The following is an 18701-nucleotide window of genomic DNA, read 5'->3' on the forward strand; positions in this document are numbered from 1 at the left end:
TGACTCTTCAATTTTATATGGAGGAGTCACTGGTGGTAGATCACCTCTTGCCCTATCACTAAAATGACTAAGTGACAAACCTGTTTGGAGAGAACAATGATCTATGACAAAAGAAAAGTTAAAGGCACTACTAGAACCACTAGTTCAAGAACATCTGGAGGCTAAACATATAGAAGAGTGCACTGGCTCTTGGAATTCTCATGTATTTGTCCTTGAAAAGAAATCTGGCAAATGGAGGATATTGACAGATATGTATCCATTAATGAAATCATTCAGCTAATGGACCCTTTACAACCTGGAATCCCATTGACTTTCTTGTTACCTAAATCATGGCCTATTATAGTGATTGATTTAAAAGATTGCTTTTTTCATAATTCATATGAGTGTGACAGGGAAAGGTTTGCTTTCCTGGTACCAACTTTTAATAGAAATTATGCAATAAAGAGATATCACTGGAACATCTTACCACAAGGATTTTGAATAGTCCTACCTTATGCAAATATTTTTTTGTACAATAGCTGTTGTGGCCCAAGTTGCCTCACACGTGGGGACCAAAATGTCACGGACCGCTCTGTCAGTATTGGAACCTGCACTGCCAAAAGCCTTGGGGACTAACTTGTTAGCTCGCACCACACTGTCCCAAGCAGCTCCGGTCTGCAGGTCGGGGTTCAGCAAGAGAGAGAATGAGGATGGACGCTAGGAATGGAGACCAGACAGAGTGTGATTCAATCCCGTTTATTCTTCAGTCTCTCTTCCTAGTCCAAGTCCTAAGTCTTAAGTTCCTAGCCTCTAGTTCCTAGTCCCTAGTGCCTCCAAGTTCCAAGTTTCTAGTTCCAAGTTCTCTTCCAAGTGCCTGCTACCTAATGCCTAATAACTAACTCCAAGTTGTACTGTCTAACCTAATTCCTAGTTCCAAGTTGTACTCTCTGAAGTGTTTGATTCTCTGATACTCCAAATTGTTCTGAACTCTCCTGTCTGCCTCTCACCTTTTATATGTCTCACTTCTAAGCCATGCCTCTAAGTCATGCCTTTAATCATGCCCTTAGGTCTTGTCTCTAAATTTGATCTCTAAGTCACACCCTTAAGTCACACACCTTTAAGTCTCACACACCCAAGGGAAAATCCTGGGTATCTAAAGCAAGATGTTATCAGAGTGTGCTCAGCTGTTGTAGGCTAATGTAATCAAGTCTCTTTTCATGGGTATATGGCTCAAGATGGTTACAAGGATGATAGCTGCTTTCTGTTGGCTCCCCACAAAAAGCTATTCGAAACAATTTGTAAGCAGCTTCCCCAATCCATAATTTATCATTATATGGATGATATCTTAGTGGCTGATTCAGATACAAATACCTTAGAAAGGATTTTACCTTACTAGGGATTACAAATTGTTCCTGAGAAAATAAAAAAGATGAGATTCTATTAATTATCTAGGACATAAGATATATCTACAAAAGATTTGAGGCCTCAGACTGCCTCAATGTTGTTTCCTCAGAAATCTTCATCCAAGAGAATTTCAAAATCCAATACCATATACAGTTCCAGTCAGGACTTCAGTTAAGCCCTGAACTTTCTCAGCATACAAAGACTGGACAACAAAGGCTATAGCTAGCTTTCTGAAAACTCACCAATATCCCATTTTTTTTAGGTCCCTACAAAAGAAAAATGATGCACCCAGACAGTAGGAAGCAATTTTAAGAGAGTGACATCCAAATTCCCAAGAGTTGAGGTAGATGGTTTTTGGTCATTCAATGGATGATGGACATTTGTTGTCATTTAAGGGGGGTTAATTATAAGTTGTTATTGTCTTGGCCAGGGAAGAAAAAAATGAGAGGTTAGATTCAAGGATTTCTTTTTGCTTTTCCTTGTCTTTCCTCTGTCCTCCTTTCTCTTCTATCTGTTGTTCAGGGAGAAAGGGGGAAAGAAGGAATGAAAACAATAAAAGGGGGATATAGGAATACTAGGCATAGAAGGTAAATTATTGAATATACCCTATACCTATAGAATTACTACTAGCCCAAAATCTTACAAAATCTTACAAAACTGGAATAGATTTTTGTATATTGATACAAAATTAAGGTTTTACTTGGTTACAACATACTGTGTATCAACTCTTTTATAGGTATTATACCTATGTAACTCTTTAAAAAGTACATTGTTAAGTTCTAGTCCATTTGAAAGGTATTATTACAAACTATTTAGGATAATTTAGAATAGTTAGACAATCAACCTCATGGTTATATTAGATACTAGTCTGGTTTATTACAGATATATTATTGTAATTAAATTAGATGGAAGCTTGACCGACCTTGCATTAACCTATAAGAAGACAATGAGAATTTTGACAGACCTTGCATTAACCTACAAGAAAATGAGAATTTTAATGAGGGAAATAATAATCTATTTCAGGATTGTTCATATATACTTTATATGTATCACTGCCATCAATATATCTAGAGTAGCCTCATCTAATGAATGCTGAATAGACAAGAACATTGAGGCTTAGAGGCTTTCTACTGAATGGCAGAGCTAAATATTTGGTCTGTGTCATCTGACCTTGCGGTGTCTACATTCTTATGAATGTGGTTGCAGCAATTCTCTACCCTTTAGCTTGTTATTTACTTTCCATGAGTGAAAGCGGCTCTGGGACAGTGCAAAGGCAAATGTGTTGCATTTGCATGACTACTGTTAATGAAGGAAAGCCTAAAAGCCTTATCATACAAGAGCCTAGGAAATATCTTGGATCTGTACCTGAAGTAGGGGACCCTAGAAACAGTCTTTAGAGACACCAGTGAAAGTCTTCAGAATAGTAGTGGGAAGATGATTAGCTCACATTCTGTTAGTTCCTAGGGATGGAAGGCAGACTTGGAAGCACAGCTTTCTAGTTGTAGGCTGGGATTATGAGCCACCGTTTTAGGGTTTTTAATACTGTGATGAAACACCACAACCAAAAAGCAAGTTAGGGATTAAAGGTTTTATAGGAGGAAGTCAGGACAGGAACTCAAGCAGGGCTGAAACTTGGAGGCAGGAACTAATGCAAAGGCCATGAAGGGGTGCTGCTCATTGGCTTTTCCCCCCTAGCTTGCTCAGCCTGTCTTAGAACCCAGGACTACTAGCTGAGGGGTGGTACCACTCACAATGGGCTGGGCAATCCCCATTGATTACTAGTTGAGAAAATTACCTACAGCTAGATCTCATGGTCGTATTTCCACAACTGAGGGTCCTTTCTCTGTGATGACTCTAGCTTGTGTCATGTTGACACACCAAACCAGTCAGTACAGCCACCTATACTACTTACCATGAGTATGGCTGGAGACAAGTTAGTTAAGGTGTCTGCTTGTTACTTCATCTCTGGAAAGAGGTTTCTTCCAAAAACAAACTTTCCTTTCATTTCATGACTGTCAGAAGCAATGCATGAAAAACCTTGAAAAAGCACCTTGCCAGAAAAGGAATTCAGTAAGTGGTGGTGCCTGTCATTTTCTTATATTGCACTTCCTTTCTCTGTCTCTGACTGTCAGGTCTAATATAGAAAGCTAGTTTCACTGGAAGCTGGGTCAGGCCCTGCTTGGGGAGTGGAGCAATGAGTTTCCTCTCTCCTCTCCTCCAGGACTGATACTGTTAGTACAGCTAGATCCATCTCATTTGGGTCAAGTGCTTTCCCTTAGTCTTCAGTAACAACAGCAGCTAACATTTGTTCAGCAAATAGTGAGAATTTTAAACACTTTCCATAAATCATGACCTCTGAATCAGTCTTACTAGATAGCACTATGGGTAAAATACACACACACACACACACACACACACACACACACACACACACACACACACTAAGAAAACAAACAATAACAAACAACAGAAAACCCCCCACAAAACTGTTTTAAAGTCAGCCTTGGGAGAAAAAAAAATCATTTTCTCAGCTTACTGTGTCTGAATTCTGTGAATGCAGAGGAGTTTCTGCTATTTGGGGACGTTTCTTTTGTCTTCTTTGTGTATGTTTGTATTTTCTGAACTAGCTGCTAAGAGAACCAGTAGCATAGATGGTATCACAACATTTCTCAGAATGAAGACCGAATGAGAAGTCCAACTAAGTGCAGGCCCTGGTGCCCAAGACCCAGTTAGTGTGGAAACATGAGTGTTTGCTGACTGTGTGATGTCTGCCACCATTTCCTTCCTCCTCAAAGTGTTTGCATTCATTGAACTACTTAACCACAAATGTCAACTCAGCTTGTGAGGCAGGGGGATTCCTAGAAATGAGTGTGACCCAACTAGACAATGCAAATGTATCAATTATTTCCTCTTTATTCACTCTGTCCTGGAGAGGAAGCAGCTGTGGCAACTAGGCTTTCCTCGCATCTCCTTTTCACTTGAAGAGCTCCGTTGCTTCATCCTGTATGTCTGTGAGATATGTCTGTGACATTCATCCACACATGGATCTGAATGTCAGTGCATTATTTCTGCTTGTGGTGAATCCACATAAACTGGAGTTGATGGTCTCATTCATCTTACGTTTCTAGGACTCATATGGTCCAGCTATATAAAGAATTTGGGAAATGTGTTAGGTTCTAAGTCTTTAGTGAGAGAAATCCTTGGATACAGGAAGAAGCACTGAACTAACTCTATCTTTATAATCTCTATAAGTGTCTCTAGGGAAATTATATCCTCAAAAACATTTTTCTTCCTCATTGGTGTAGATCAAACCCAAGGCTAGGTGAGAATCCTACCACTGAGCTACATCTACAGCTCCAAAGCATCACTTAAAATTATTTTAATCAAATTCCTCAGGTACACAAAAGCCAACAATGGTTGAGTCAGACCTACTCAGTGCCATGACAATTCCTGCTCTTTCATGCTGCTTTGATAACTGCATGATGAGTCCATGTTCTTACCCCATCGCTTCTCGGGTTTTCAGGTTCATCCATTTCCTACTGATTTTTCCCTTGCTTTTCAATCATTGTCACTGATTCAGATGTCTACTAACGCTACTAATATCTTCTCAGTATGAAATACTCCCACTACTACATCCCCTGAGGTGCATATCTGTTCTATTGTTGTGATGGTATGCTGTGTCATTCCGAGGTGTAAATTTACCCTCACTCTAGAGATCTGTGTTTCCTGGATCCATGTCTTCCAATGCTGGGTGTTCCTCACAAAGGAGTCGATGTGCCATGTAATAAGAACACCTTTGTAAAAATACACAGGACTTCACAGAGGCATCCAAGAGCAACAAAATGAGAAATGTATCATATTAAATCTCTACTATATGGAGGCATTACTGGGTGCTTTCAAAATGGTGGTGTTTTTCCTAAGCATTTACCAAAAATAAAAAAATCATTCAAGTGTAAAAATTTACAAAGATAGTTAAATAAGGAATTTCTAGTTGCCTGTATTCACCACATACAGATAAGCACATATTTGTACATATTTTTGGCTGTGCTAAATAAAAGCAACTAGTTACCCTTGCAAAATTTATATCTAAGCATCTCAGCATAGATCTCGAAATTCTAAGAATAATTTACAACAAAACCATAGTACTGGTTATATACAAAAGAACAGTTACTATGAAGTTAGTATTAAAAGTTATATCAATAAAACAATAGCAACAGCCCAGTAACAGTGTATCTATCTCTTCCAGAGTCAGGCATTGCCAAGAACTGCTTTTCACTTTTAGGTTTTATAATCACTGATTTTGATTGTCAAGTTGATTGGATGAAAAAAACGGCTGGGAGTTAGCAAAGCATTCCTCGATTCCTGTCTGTGGTGGCATTTCTAGTGACAGTTTGGCCACTTCGTACCTCTTACGTCAGCTACCTAATGAATGGACTGCTCCCTGATGGATTTATGTTGGCTTTACTGGGACATGGTGTAAGATGGAGGGGAAGATATAAGTGGGGAACATAGGCTATAAATGAACATCCTTGGGAGTTGCATCTGGCCTGATACAACTTCTCTCCTTGTGTGCTTCTTTTCTCTGCAGCCATGATGTCTCTGTTCTGCCCTCCCACTACGAAGGACTGACAGTTGTGGAATCATGAATTTTCTTCTTAGGCCATTTCTGTTGGGTATTCTGTCACAGTGATTACAGACATAATGAATATAGGTTCTTTCATCTAGAAGAATTTCCCATTGGAAAGTATCTTAAAGTTTACATTAACTATAACCAATTCTAAAGACTGGTAATTAGCTCTATGAGTCTAATCACACATGTTGACGCATGTAACTGCCACTGCCACTAGGATATAGGACAAATTCATTCCTCCACTACTTTTCCTTGAAATGGTTTTCTGTGTACTCACTCTATCATGCTGGCATGGTAAACGTTGACTCTGTTGACTGAGCTGAGCATAACTGGACTCTAAGGTGTGGTTGCTCTGCAGAATGTCACAGGAATGGAATCAATAGCGTGTTCAAAATGGGCTTTCTGTACATTGTATAACTCTATTATCCGTCACAATGTCTAGAATATCAAAACTTCATTTACCTTCAAATATTCAGTTATAAAGATATACCACCTTTTTACACCTATGTATTTACTAAAGAAGATTAGAATTTTTTCCAGGTTTTAGTTATTATAAATAATGACGCTGTAAATATTTATACACAAGTTTTATGTGAACTTAAGTTATAATTTCTCTAATTATCTAGACATGGCTGCTAAGTCCACATGGTAAGTATATATAAAAAAGAAAAACAAAAACAACCCCTCCAAAACATTTGCCAACAGGGTGCTCATTTTGAATCCTCGCCTGTAGTGGAGGAGAGGTCCAGCTGCTTGTGCCTGCCTTCTGTTGACATTCCTTCCATTACTAATGATATTCTCACATGTGTGTTACCTAATTCTATAGAGTCTTGGTGGAGAATCTGTTTCTCTCTTTCTTCTGTTTTAATAGAAGTCTTTATTTTCATATTGCTGAATATTTAAAATTTTTCATATGTTCCAAATAAAACTCCTCCATATATATTGTTTATAAGTCTCCCCTCATTTTCTCTTTAGAATGTGCCAGGGATCCAAAGTCTTTATCTGGATAAAAAAAAAACAACCTAATTTACTCATCATTTTTTTTTTTTTTGTGGGTTGTGCCATTGATGGTTAAAATGCATTTTGTCTAAAAGACATGAAAATTTTTTCGTGTATTTTTATTCTTAAGGTGTAAATGGCATAATTGAGCTTTTTTTTTTCCTACAGAGTAAGGATTGTAGTAATTCTGCTCTCTCCTTACACTTTTCCCACATGTAAGGATGCATTCTTCTTGTTTTCTCAGAGCACATAATACTCATGTGCTGCTTTTCCCGGTAACTCCTATCTCATTGTAATTCATTTCAGTTTATTACAGAGGAATTATTTATATTTTCCCCTGATGTTTCTTCTGTTATTTCTGACTGATCTGGAAACCTGTATAGACATGTCTCCAGTTCTTTATTTCAAGGTAAATACTGAGAGGTATGTGTGTGTGTTTCTCTCTTTCTGTGTTTCTCTCTCTCTGTGTATACATCTGTGTGTGTGTTTCTCTCTCTGTGTGTATACATGCACGTACGTGTGTGTATGTGTGTGTGTGTGTATTGCTTGATAGTGTTCATTGTGTGAACAAATGCAGTGGTTTAGATGGGAAATTAACACAAACTACGTATTAAGTTGTATCAATGAGAGCCTTTATTAATGGTATCTAACTCCATAGGAAAGCATGACAAATAACACAGACGGGATTAAAAAATATTAACTTTTGTCTTTCCTACAAAGTAGGAAAGATATGCTCTTCTGTTATCATGTTAGCAGGAAGCTGCACAAATTCAACCAACCTCCTCAGCTGGTCTTTCATAAGAACACTTATAAGACTTTGTCCTCTGCCAGACACTGAGCTTGAAAGTGAGTTCCTCTTCCTGTATGTTTTTCTTTTCCTGCAACTTTCCCTAAAGTTGGAGCTAGGGGAATTGGTTTATACCAGATGCAGAAAGTTTGCTATTAGCTGAGCAGAGAACCATTCTTTACTGTCATATAAAAAAGTAACACAGAGCCATCAATGCATGTTTGTTAAACTAGTACTTAAACAGCTGGGATGTTATTTTCTCTGCTTTGAGCCATTTAGTATATCAGAAGCTCCGGCAGGGTAGGATCAGAGAGTATGGATGGACTTTTAAGTGCCTGACAGATTAGCAGGTACATTTGGGAGCACAGTTCCAAGTTACTCAAGATCAGTATCCTGAAACTTAAAAAAAAAAAAAAAAAAAAAAAAAGGAAAAAAATTCTTCTCCAAAATTGTACCAAATAAAAATATTTCATAATTTATAGTTTTGTAGATGTCTGAGTGAATGTAATCAGCACAAAGGGATAGAGGCAGTTTGTGCTTTGTTCTAGCACTGTCAACATCAGATCAAGCTTGGGATTACAGTTACCAGTAGCAGACACTCATTTATGAGAACCTACCAAAGTGCATAACACTGTCTTCTGCACAAGCTACACCCCTGCGCTCTCTCCCACCTCCCTCTTAACTGCTTGAAAGTAGTAAAGTGAGTAAATACCATGTGTGTTCTTTTGTGATTGGGTTACCTCACGCAGGATGATATTTTCTAGTTCCATCCATTTACCTAAGAATTTCTCTAATTCATTATTTTTAATAGCTGAGTAATATTCCATTGTGTAAAAAAAAAAAAAAAAGAAAAAAAAGAAAGTAGTAAAGTGAAAAAAATGACAATGGAATTTCAGAACAGAAGGAGAGGAGATGGAAGTAGGAAAATACAGTTATAATACTGGCCTGAGGAAACTCGCAGACAACTGCCTCTACCTCTCCCAGCACATAACACTTGCCATTGTTCCATGGCTAGGGGTGGGATTGTGTGCCCAGCTCCCCTATCCATGTTGGAACTCGGTCTGCCTGGGGATTCACAGATTCTGCGCACTCTGTCCCAGCTGCTGTTAGTTCGTGTGTGCTGCTCTTCTGCTGTGTTTGGATGTCTCCCGGTAGTCCTCTACCACCTCTGATGTTTACACTCTGTTCTCCTCCTTCTCAATGATCCTGGAACCTTGGGGAAAGGTGACTATCTTCCTTTTAAGAGTGAGTACTCTGTACTCTCTGATTTTCTGCAACTTTGGTCAGTTGCAGATCTCTGAGTTAATCTCCATTCACTGCAAATAAAAACTCATGTAAGAGTTGAGATTCATTGACTAATAGCTCACTGGGAGTCAGTTTACTACTGTCTTCATATAGCACAGCCGCAGTACATTCTCTTCCAAGGGCATATTACCAAACTAGCCTTAAGCTTTTGGACAGATAGTAGTGCCAGATATGTGTTTCATCTTTTGGAACAGGACTTAAATCCAATCAGAAAGTAGTTTACTGCTCCCATGATGTTTGTGTGGCCAGTCATTGTAACTCACAGAGCTCACATCTGAGTATGATTGATGACTGCTATTCTCCTTTGTCGCTTACATATCACATTCTAACAGCATCAAAGTTAGCCAGTGGGGATGAATCTTCCAAGTCTTTACTGCTTTGATTTAATAATGATTTTTGACTAAATTGTGAAGTATTTTTTTAGCAATAGATCTTTCTTACCATCAAGTTACGAATAGTAACCAAGATTAATGGCAATAGATTGTAGCGTGTGTGTGTGTGTGTGTGTGTGTGTGTGTGTGTGTGTGTGTGTGTAGTCTATAGGACTTTACTAGGCAATAACCTCAAAAGCAGTAACCCATTCCTATCTGGATTTGTGAGCCCATATGGGCTCAGCTTAATTGATTCTGTAGGTTTTCTTGTGGTGTTCTTGACCTCCCTGGTTCCTTCAACTTCAACTTCCTCTATCATAAGATTCCCTGAGCTCCACCTAATGTTTGCCTATGGGTTCCTGCATCTGTTTCTATTGGTTGTTGGGTGGAGACTCTTAGATAACAGTTATACTGGCCTCTGATCTGCAAGTTAGCACAGTATCATTAATAGTGTCGGGGTGGGCACTCTCTCATAGCATGGGTCATAGTTGGGCTAGTCATTGGTTGGCCATTCCTCCAACTTTTGTTCCATCTTTATCCTTGACTACATTGGAGGCAGGACAAACTGTTGGTTGAAGTTTTTGTGGCTAGATTAATGTTCCTATTCCTTCATTAGAAGTCTTGCCTTGTTACAGAAGGTAGCTCTTTCAGATTTCATATCCCCTATTCCAGACTTAGAAAGACAAACATGGTATATACTTATTTATAAGTGAATAATAGCCATAAAGTACAGGATAATCATGCCACAACCCACAGACCTAAAGAAGCTAAGTGACAAGGAAGGCCCAAGGGAGTATGCTTGAATATCACTGAGAAGGGGAAATAGAATAAACATGAGGGGTGGAGAGAGAGATAGGAGGAATAGGATGGGAAAGAGGGTATAGAGGGGAACAGGAGAGATTGAGTGTGGGGATGATGGAGGGAGAGAGAACTGGGAGAAGTTTTTCTTTTAGTAGCAGGTTGTTCCTGTTTGATTTTTGGTTGCTGCAATAAACACTATGGCCAAAAGTAACTTGATGAGGAAAGGGAGTTTTTTGCCTTCCAGGTCACAATCCATGGAGAACAAAGGCTGCTTTCTGGTTTGCTTCCTAGCTTTAGCCCAGCTAGCTTCCAGCCAAGGACCACCTGTATAGGGATGGTACCATCTCAGCAGACTGGACCCTTCTGAATAATAAAAAATTAAAAAGTACCCTACAGACATGTTCATAGACAAATCTGATGGAGACAACCTTCTAATTCATGCCTCCTCAGAAAATTCTTGGTTGTGTTGATAGCTAAAGCTAACTAGGAGACAGGTTATGTTATTTACTACTATTACTTCTATCTTAGGGTTTTACTGCTACATACAGACACCATGATCAAGGCAAGTCTTATAAAGGAGAACATTTAGTTGGGGCTAGTTTACAGGTTCAGAGGTTTGGTACATTACCATCAAGGAGGGAGCATGGCAGCATCTAGGCAGGTATGGTTCAGGCAGAGCTGAAGGCTGCTAGCAGAAGACTTACTTCCAGGCAGCTAGGATGAGAATCTTATAGCCCACACCCATAGTGACAGATCTACTCCAACAGGGCTACGCCTTCTAATCCCACCACTCCTTGGGCTGAGCATATATAAACCATTGCAACTAATTGTTTTTGTTATCTCTAGTTTTTCAGTAATATGGGTAAAATTAAGGAGATTCATTTTAAATTTGGGTTTTTCATCCTTCTCCTCCTCCTCCTCCTCCTCCTCCTCCTCCTCCTCCTCCTCCTCCTCCTTCTCCTCCTCCTTCTTCTCCTCCTCCTTCTCCTCCTTCTCCTCCTCCTCCTCCTTCTCCTCCTCCTTCTCCTCCTCCTCCTCCTCCTTCTCTTCCTCCTTCTTCTTCTTCTCCTCCTCCTTCTTCTTCTCCTCCTCCTCCTCCTCCTTTTCCTCCTCCTCCTCCTCCTCCTCCTCCTCCTCCTCCTTCTTCTTCTTCTCCTCCTCCTCCTCCTCCTTCTCCTCCTCCTTCTTCTCCTTCTCCTCCTCCTTCTTCTCCTCCTCCTTCTCCTCCTCCTCCTTCTCCTCCTTCTCCTCCTCCTCCTTCTCCTCCTTCTCCTCCTCCTCCTCCTCCTCCTTCTCCTCCTTCTCCTTCTCCTCCTCCTCCTCCTTCTTCTTCTAATTTTATTTAATTTTTTTTTACAGTCTAGATTTTACACCCCCAGCAACCCTCTGACTGTTCCACATCCCATACCCCTTCCCTGCACTCCTGTCTCCATGAGGATGTCCTCCCACTCCCACCCCACCAGACTGCCCCACTCCCTGGGGCCTCCAGTCTCTTGAGGGTTAGGTGTATCTTCTCTGACTGAGTCCAGTCCCTGAAGTCTCTGTGTTGGGGACCTCATATCAGCTGGTGTATACTGCGTGGTTGGTGGCCTAGTATCTGAGAGATCTCAGGGGACCAGGTTAGTTGAGACTATTGGTCCTCCTACAGGGTCACCCTCCTCCTCAGCTTCTTTCAGCTTTCCCATAATTTAATCATAGGGTCAGAAGCTTTTGTCCATTGGTTGAGTGTCCTTCTTCTTATCTCGTTCTACCTATGTCTTGTATGTCAACAGACTAAGTCACCTATAGGGGATGCTCTGGGGAAGTCAGTTCTTATTCTGACTGACACTTCAGGAGAGTTCTGGTTCCCAGGGAGCTTATATTCAAATTAATGTGCCCTTGGACTGAAGAATATTGAAGGAGAGGTTCTATCCAAGGTAGTACAGAAGGCCAGTCTGACATACTTCTCTGGACTCTCTAGAACTGTGAGTTAAATAAACTTTTCTTTACTTGTGAACCCACCCAGGCATTTTGTTACAGCAATAACAAGTAAACTAACAGAACTAATCAAGCAAACTTTATATAATATACCAAATAAGATATAATGGCCATTGCTAATTTTTCAGATGTCAAATTAGATAACACTATGACATTGTTTTCAAAGCAAGGACTTAGATATTTGGCTAAGTTATTATTCAAGATAGTAACTATTGATAAGCCAATAGTAAATATTGGCTTAGTTATTATTCAAGATAGATTTAAGAAACTGAGTTAATTGGCAAATTGAGTCAATTTTCTTCTGCCAAACTTTTGTAAATCTCATTTTTTGGCAACTCTGTTATATATAAGCACTAAATTTTCATGCTATGACTCTTTCTCATTTCATTGAGCCACTTTTGTGTGTGAAAAATTGATTTGTCACATGAATAAGACATTTTCTGGGTGAGATTTCAGCATAAGAAAAATTTCTTCAATGTATGATTTCCTCTTTTATAGCATGGAAAGAGTTTAGTATCTTAAGGTCTAAACAATATTGATACTGATATTAAATAAAAATATAAGGAAAAATAAATGTAATGGATGATAACATGAAGGCAGATTTTCTCCCAACATGAGGAGAGTCATTTGTAGTGTTGGGTTCTTTGTTGTTGGTACATTGACATATCATGCAAGGGTAAAGATCATGGCATGGCAGAGGAAGAGACAGAAGTGTTACAGACTAATTGCCCTCCTTGAAACAGGCACTGTATTTCCACTGACTATTTATAAAAACAGAGTATGGCTTTGACCTTGATTTTTAAGATACCCCATAGTGTAGCCTGTTCCTATTTTAGTTTTGATCAGTTAATTCAAAGCAATTTAGAGCTTCCAAGATGCACTGCCTTGTGTCTTCTGAGAGTCATTTCTTTTTTTTTTTTTTTCAGTCTTCTCCATGTTTACGAATGTATTCCTTTTTTAAAACAGCGATATGCTTAAAATCTACATTTAGTGGCTAGTGCCAGTAGAGTTACCATGTCTGGCAAAAATAAAAACGAGTGATGTTTCAGAAACTGATGTTTTGTGGCTGTGTTTAATATCCTACCGGAAGGAAATTAAAATGTGATTTTTTTTTTATAAAGTATATTTTATCTGTTTTCAGTTTAGTCCCTTAGTGACAGATGCCAGAAAATTCCTCAGTCCATGGTCCTAATTGAAAACCTGGATGGACACTGAGACATTCCAAACTTTAAAGTGAGATGAAAAGGTTTAGAGACCTAAATATCTTGATTTGGAAGAAATCTGAGGAATTTCAAGGTTTTCAACCTTAAAGCTATAAACAAGTGAGCTGGCAATGCCTGACTTATTTCCCTGCATTCTTGTGGAGCTCAGAGGGTGTGGCCTAGGCTAGGGTGCCAGCCAGCAGTATCTTGGGGTTATAGATACATGATCCCAGGATGTCCTCATTCTAAAAGCATGCGTATTGATAAATACCCTGATTCCTTCAGGGAACTGCAACTTGCTTTGATCCTAAGACCCAGGTCTGTACTGTTCTTCCTGGTTAGCCAAGTGCTAAGGCTTCTGCCCTGCAGACATAAGGCAAGGCGATGTTATCAGTGAGTGGGTGTGGATCCCCAGCCTTTCTCGTTGTGCACCTTGGGTGTCTGTTTTGATGTGGCCGCAAACCATATCGCCAGTTGCCATTTGAACAACAAGGTTAGTCTGGGCTTTGTCAAAACAGAGGGGCCTTGGTATTGTAGCAATCTCTATACAGATGAGACTCTAAAGTACAGCCAAGCTCCTGCAAACAGCTTTCTTTCTCCTTGCTTTCTCTCATGTAGTAATTGGTGAACCACGAGTGAGAAGTATGTAACATAGAATAATAAAACTGGAAACACTCTGGGGCTTTGAGTGGGAGGTAATTAGAAATCACCAGTTTGTCTCCCACCCACACAGTGAGTGGTTTGCCAGATAATGAAGGAAAAAACAGATATCTTTAATAATTATTTTATTTGTTTACATTTCAAATGTCCCCCTTCATGGTCTCCCCTCCATGAATCTTCCACCCCATGCCTTTCCCTTTTGCCTTTAAGAGGGTGCTCCCCCAACCACCCATCTACTCATGCCTCACCCCTCTAGCATCCCCCTTCTCTGGGGCATCAAGCCTCCACAAGACTAAGCTCCTCCTCTCCCACTGATGCCAGAAAAGGCAGTCCTCTGCTACATATGTTAGCAGGAGCCATGGACTGGCCCATGTATACTCTTTGGTTTGGGGTTTAGTCCCTAGGAGCTCTGAGGGAACAGTGGATTTTGATCCTGTTGTTCTTCCCATGTGGTTGAAATTCCCTTCAGCTCCTTCAGTCCTTCCCCTAACTCTTTCATTGGGGTTCCCAGGCTCAATCCAATGGTTGGCTGTGAGCATCTGCATCTGTCTTCGTCAGATGCTAGCAGAGCCTCTCAGAGGACAGCCATGCTAGGCTCCTGTCTGCAAGTATATCTTGGCATCAGCAATGGTATTGGGGTTTGGTGTCTGGGGATGAGGTGGATTCCATGGTGGGGCAGTCTCTGGATGCCCTTTCCTTCAGTCTCTGCTCCATTTTTTTCTCTGCATTTTTTTTTTTTTTTTAAGACAGGAACAATACTGGGTTAAAAATTTTGAGATGGGTGGGTGGTCCCATACCTCAACTGGGGGCTATGTCTATATACTGGAAGTGGTCTCTTTGGGTTCTATCTCTCCACTGTTGGATATTTTGGCTAATGATAACCAGGCTTAGAGCCAAAAGCTGGAAACAACCCTGATGTCTCTCAACAGAAGAATGGATACAGAAAAGGTGGTACATTTACACAATGGAATACTACTTAGCTATTAAAAACGGGGAATTCATGAGTTTTGCAGGCAAATGCATGAAACTAGAAAGTATCATTCTACATGAGGTAACCCAGACCCAGTTATGTACTCAGTGATAAGTGGATATTAGCCCCGAAGCTCAAAATACCCATGATACAACTCACAGACCATATAAAGCTGAACAAGAAGAAAGACTAAAGTGTGAATGCTTCAATCCCACTTAGAAGAGGGACAAAAATAATCATGGGAGGCAGAGGGAGGGAGGGACCTGGATGGGAGATGAGAGGGGGAAGGAAAAAGGGGGGCAGGGTCAAGTATGGGAAGAGACAGAAGAGAAATCCAGAAGTCTGGGAGAGTGAATAGAAATAAGTAGTAGTTGAATAGGGGTGGGGGTGGGGTGGGAAGCACTAGAAAGTCCTAGATACCAGGGAGAGAAGCTTCCAGGACTCAGTGGGGATGACATTAGGCAAATCAGATTTTTTTTTCTTTAGTTGAGAATCCTGGCAATTAGATGAGGTGGGGTACAGAGATGGGAGGTTGGAGCCTGGTCCATGTCCAAAGTTGAAGGAGAACTAACAGAAATCATGGAAGCAAGGAGGGCAGCTTTGAAGGAGGCAAAGTCTAAAAAAACGATCCCAGGGAAATGGTTTCAATCAAGGAGTGGTCAAGCCAAGCATATTGCTTAAGAAAAATCATAAAAATGGTTGTAGTATGGTAACTGATTCCAGAATAAAAGTCATTTTGTGAACACTTGATTGGGATTTCTAAATTTAATCATTTTCATCTGCAACAACAAATGTCCAAACCACATGAGAAGCTCTGGGTTTGCATATTTTAACAGTTTTTTTCTCTTTACTTTCTGTCTACCAATATGTTTCCTCTCTCATTTTATGATGCATTATAACCACGTTTCCTACTCACATTCCACTGACTTTTGGCATAATGGTGATCACAGTGTCCAAAGGCAGGAGTTCTAGGTCCACTTTAGTGTCCGCGTTTCCAGAACTGCTCTTACAATTGTTCTTGGCCTTGGACAGGCTGCTTTAGCTTTCTAGGTCTCAGTTTTTTTTTTTTCTTTAACATGTGATAATGGCTGGAAAGATACCTCAGCACTTAAGAACTCTTAAAACTCTTCTAGAGGACTTGAGCTTGTTTCCAAACACCCATGTTGAATGACTTATAACTCTAGTTTTAGGGGACCTGATGCTTCTTTGTGGCCTCTGTGGGCAGCTACACACACACACACACACACACACACACACACACAAACCAAAGCAGAAGCAGAAGCATAATATCTATAAAGCAGCTACTACATGTTTTCTGCCACACAGGACACAGGCAGAATGGTGGCTGTTTTTATTACTTATATGCATAACAATTCTGAGGATTAGACTAAGTGGGTATAGAAAAGTGTTTAGTGGAATTATATAATTGATTTATGAGAATGATATAAAATCTAAGGGGTCAAAACAGAGCAAAGGTACACAGTTTAAAATATCAGTTCAGCATACAAATTTTGCAGATATAGTCCATGTTATGCTATATGGTTTCACTCTCAACGTTTAGAAAGTTAAGTACCAAATTTTTGAAGTTTTTCCCAAAATTATTAATATCGACATGGTCAATATGGAATAAATTATGTGTTCTGTTCATTTATTTTTAGTTTGGGAATTATCTGAGCTATATATCACCTGGTTTTTTTTCTTCTAGATTCTGCATGTGTCTCTGTGTATGTGCACACATGTGTATCTGCATCTCTCATACTGAGGGTACTGAGGAAGACAGTTGGTTTTGGGACAAGAGCTAAGAAGCATGTATAGCTTTAAAACATGAATACAAATATTCTTACAGAACTGCACCATCCATAGAAGAAAAGTATTTTTTTTTATTACTTCAGGGTTTATATCCAAAAGAATATTAATCAGAAGCACTGAGGTACAGCAGCCTAAGCATACCTGTTACAGAATTATCCACAACAGCCAAGATATAGAAACCTGAATGTATTGGCCAGCAAGTGGATAAATTGTCACATACATCATAGCAATAGCAATAGTGTTTAGATTTAAGAAAATAAGCAACATTTTACTGGTGACAACACGGGTGAAGCCGGCGAGCACTAAGCTAAGTGGAAAATCTATTCCTATGAGAGATCATTAGTAGGCAAACTCATGGAGCAAATGCTGCTGATTCTTGCCAGGAGTGTAGAGGGGTGTGTATTGCTGTTGAACGACCATAAAATTTCAGCTCTGATAGGCGAAAAAATTCTAGAGGTCTGCTGTGCATCACAGTGCCCAGAGCCAACCACAGCATTGTAGGATTAAAGATCTCCCTCTTATGTTTCTACTACAAAACAAATAAAAACCATAAAACAATGAAAAGAAACAAAGGAGGCTTCGGGAGGTATTAGATAGATGTACCTACTATGGTTATTGTGGTGATGCTAGCAAGAACGTTTGTATGAAATTGTGCATATTAAATATGTATGTCCTTTATATACCAACTATGCTCCAATAAAACTGTTATAAAAAAAACAAAGCCTTTCTTTTTTTAAAAATCTGTGTCTGACATTCAGTCTGTGAGGGTCATTTTCATTTGAGATGTACAGTAGCAGTGTCACTATCCCCTAACATGTCATTCTTTAGTGCTGCTTGGAGATAAGCATTCTCGTGCTGACACATGTCTCTGCCACTTTCTTTGCTTGCTCAATAGGCAAGTTTAGACTGAGAAGGTGAAAGTCTAGCAATAAGTACCAAAAACTGAGAGAAGGATGTTTGCCTAACCACCCACACTACCTGAATGCTCTCTTGGAATCTGCTGTGTGGGGAAGATGCTATCTTCCCCACACATGTAACTTTGGCCTTTCTCAAAACCAAATATTATTTTACAAGGAAATGATAAAAATGAAAATATTGTTCTCAAGTATTATCAGATTTGTGTGTTTCTAAAAAGTATGAAGCTAGTTTTAAACCCTGTACACTGTCTCACATCAGGCATCTGGTGGCCCATGGATTTGGCTTTGAAGATTCAGGGAAGATGGAAGACTTTATTTGTAAGAAGTTTAAGGGTGAGTTAGAGCAATAGGAACAAGTAAATTTTTTTCTCTCTTAATGTGTATTGAATTTACCTTATTTTTGTTGTTTAATACCTTCTCCAGTTTCTTCTCAATGGAAGTAAGCATCTGTTAGTATTGCCTGTGACTTGGGATGTGAGTGCAGAAGTGCATTGAACTTAGCTAGCTGGTGGTACTTGGCCCATAGGGCCATCTTCAGATGGAAATTGCTGTCTTTTGTTTTTATGACAGCACTATTGTGCTCCACCCTAAGGTTCCCAACCATTTTCAGTCTCAGGACTCCTTCTTTTCACTTGGTGTTTCTTCACCATTCCCTTTTCTCTTGGGTCCCAGTTTTTATCTTGATTGTTTTTCAATTTCCAGGGCAGTTTCACTACTTTATAAATATCACATGTGTACTGATGGATGCATTTTATCTTCCAGCTCTGTCTACCTGCTTGCCTTGATGTCTAGGGCAGACTTTTATAGACATTCCAAATTTGAAGGGTCTGACACATAACATGTATCTTCTACTAGTGAGCTTAGACTTGCTTCTCTTCCTGTGCTTCTCT

The sequence above is a fragment of the Arvicanthis niloticus genome, chromosome 11 (assembly GCF_011762505.2).
Source record: "Arvicanthis niloticus isolate mArvNil1 chromosome 11, mArvNil1.pat.X, whole genome shotgun sequence".
In the NCBI taxonomy this organism is placed as follows: domain Eukaryota; kingdom Metazoa; phylum Chordata; class Mammalia; order Rodentia; family Muridae; genus Arvicanthis; species Arvicanthis niloticus.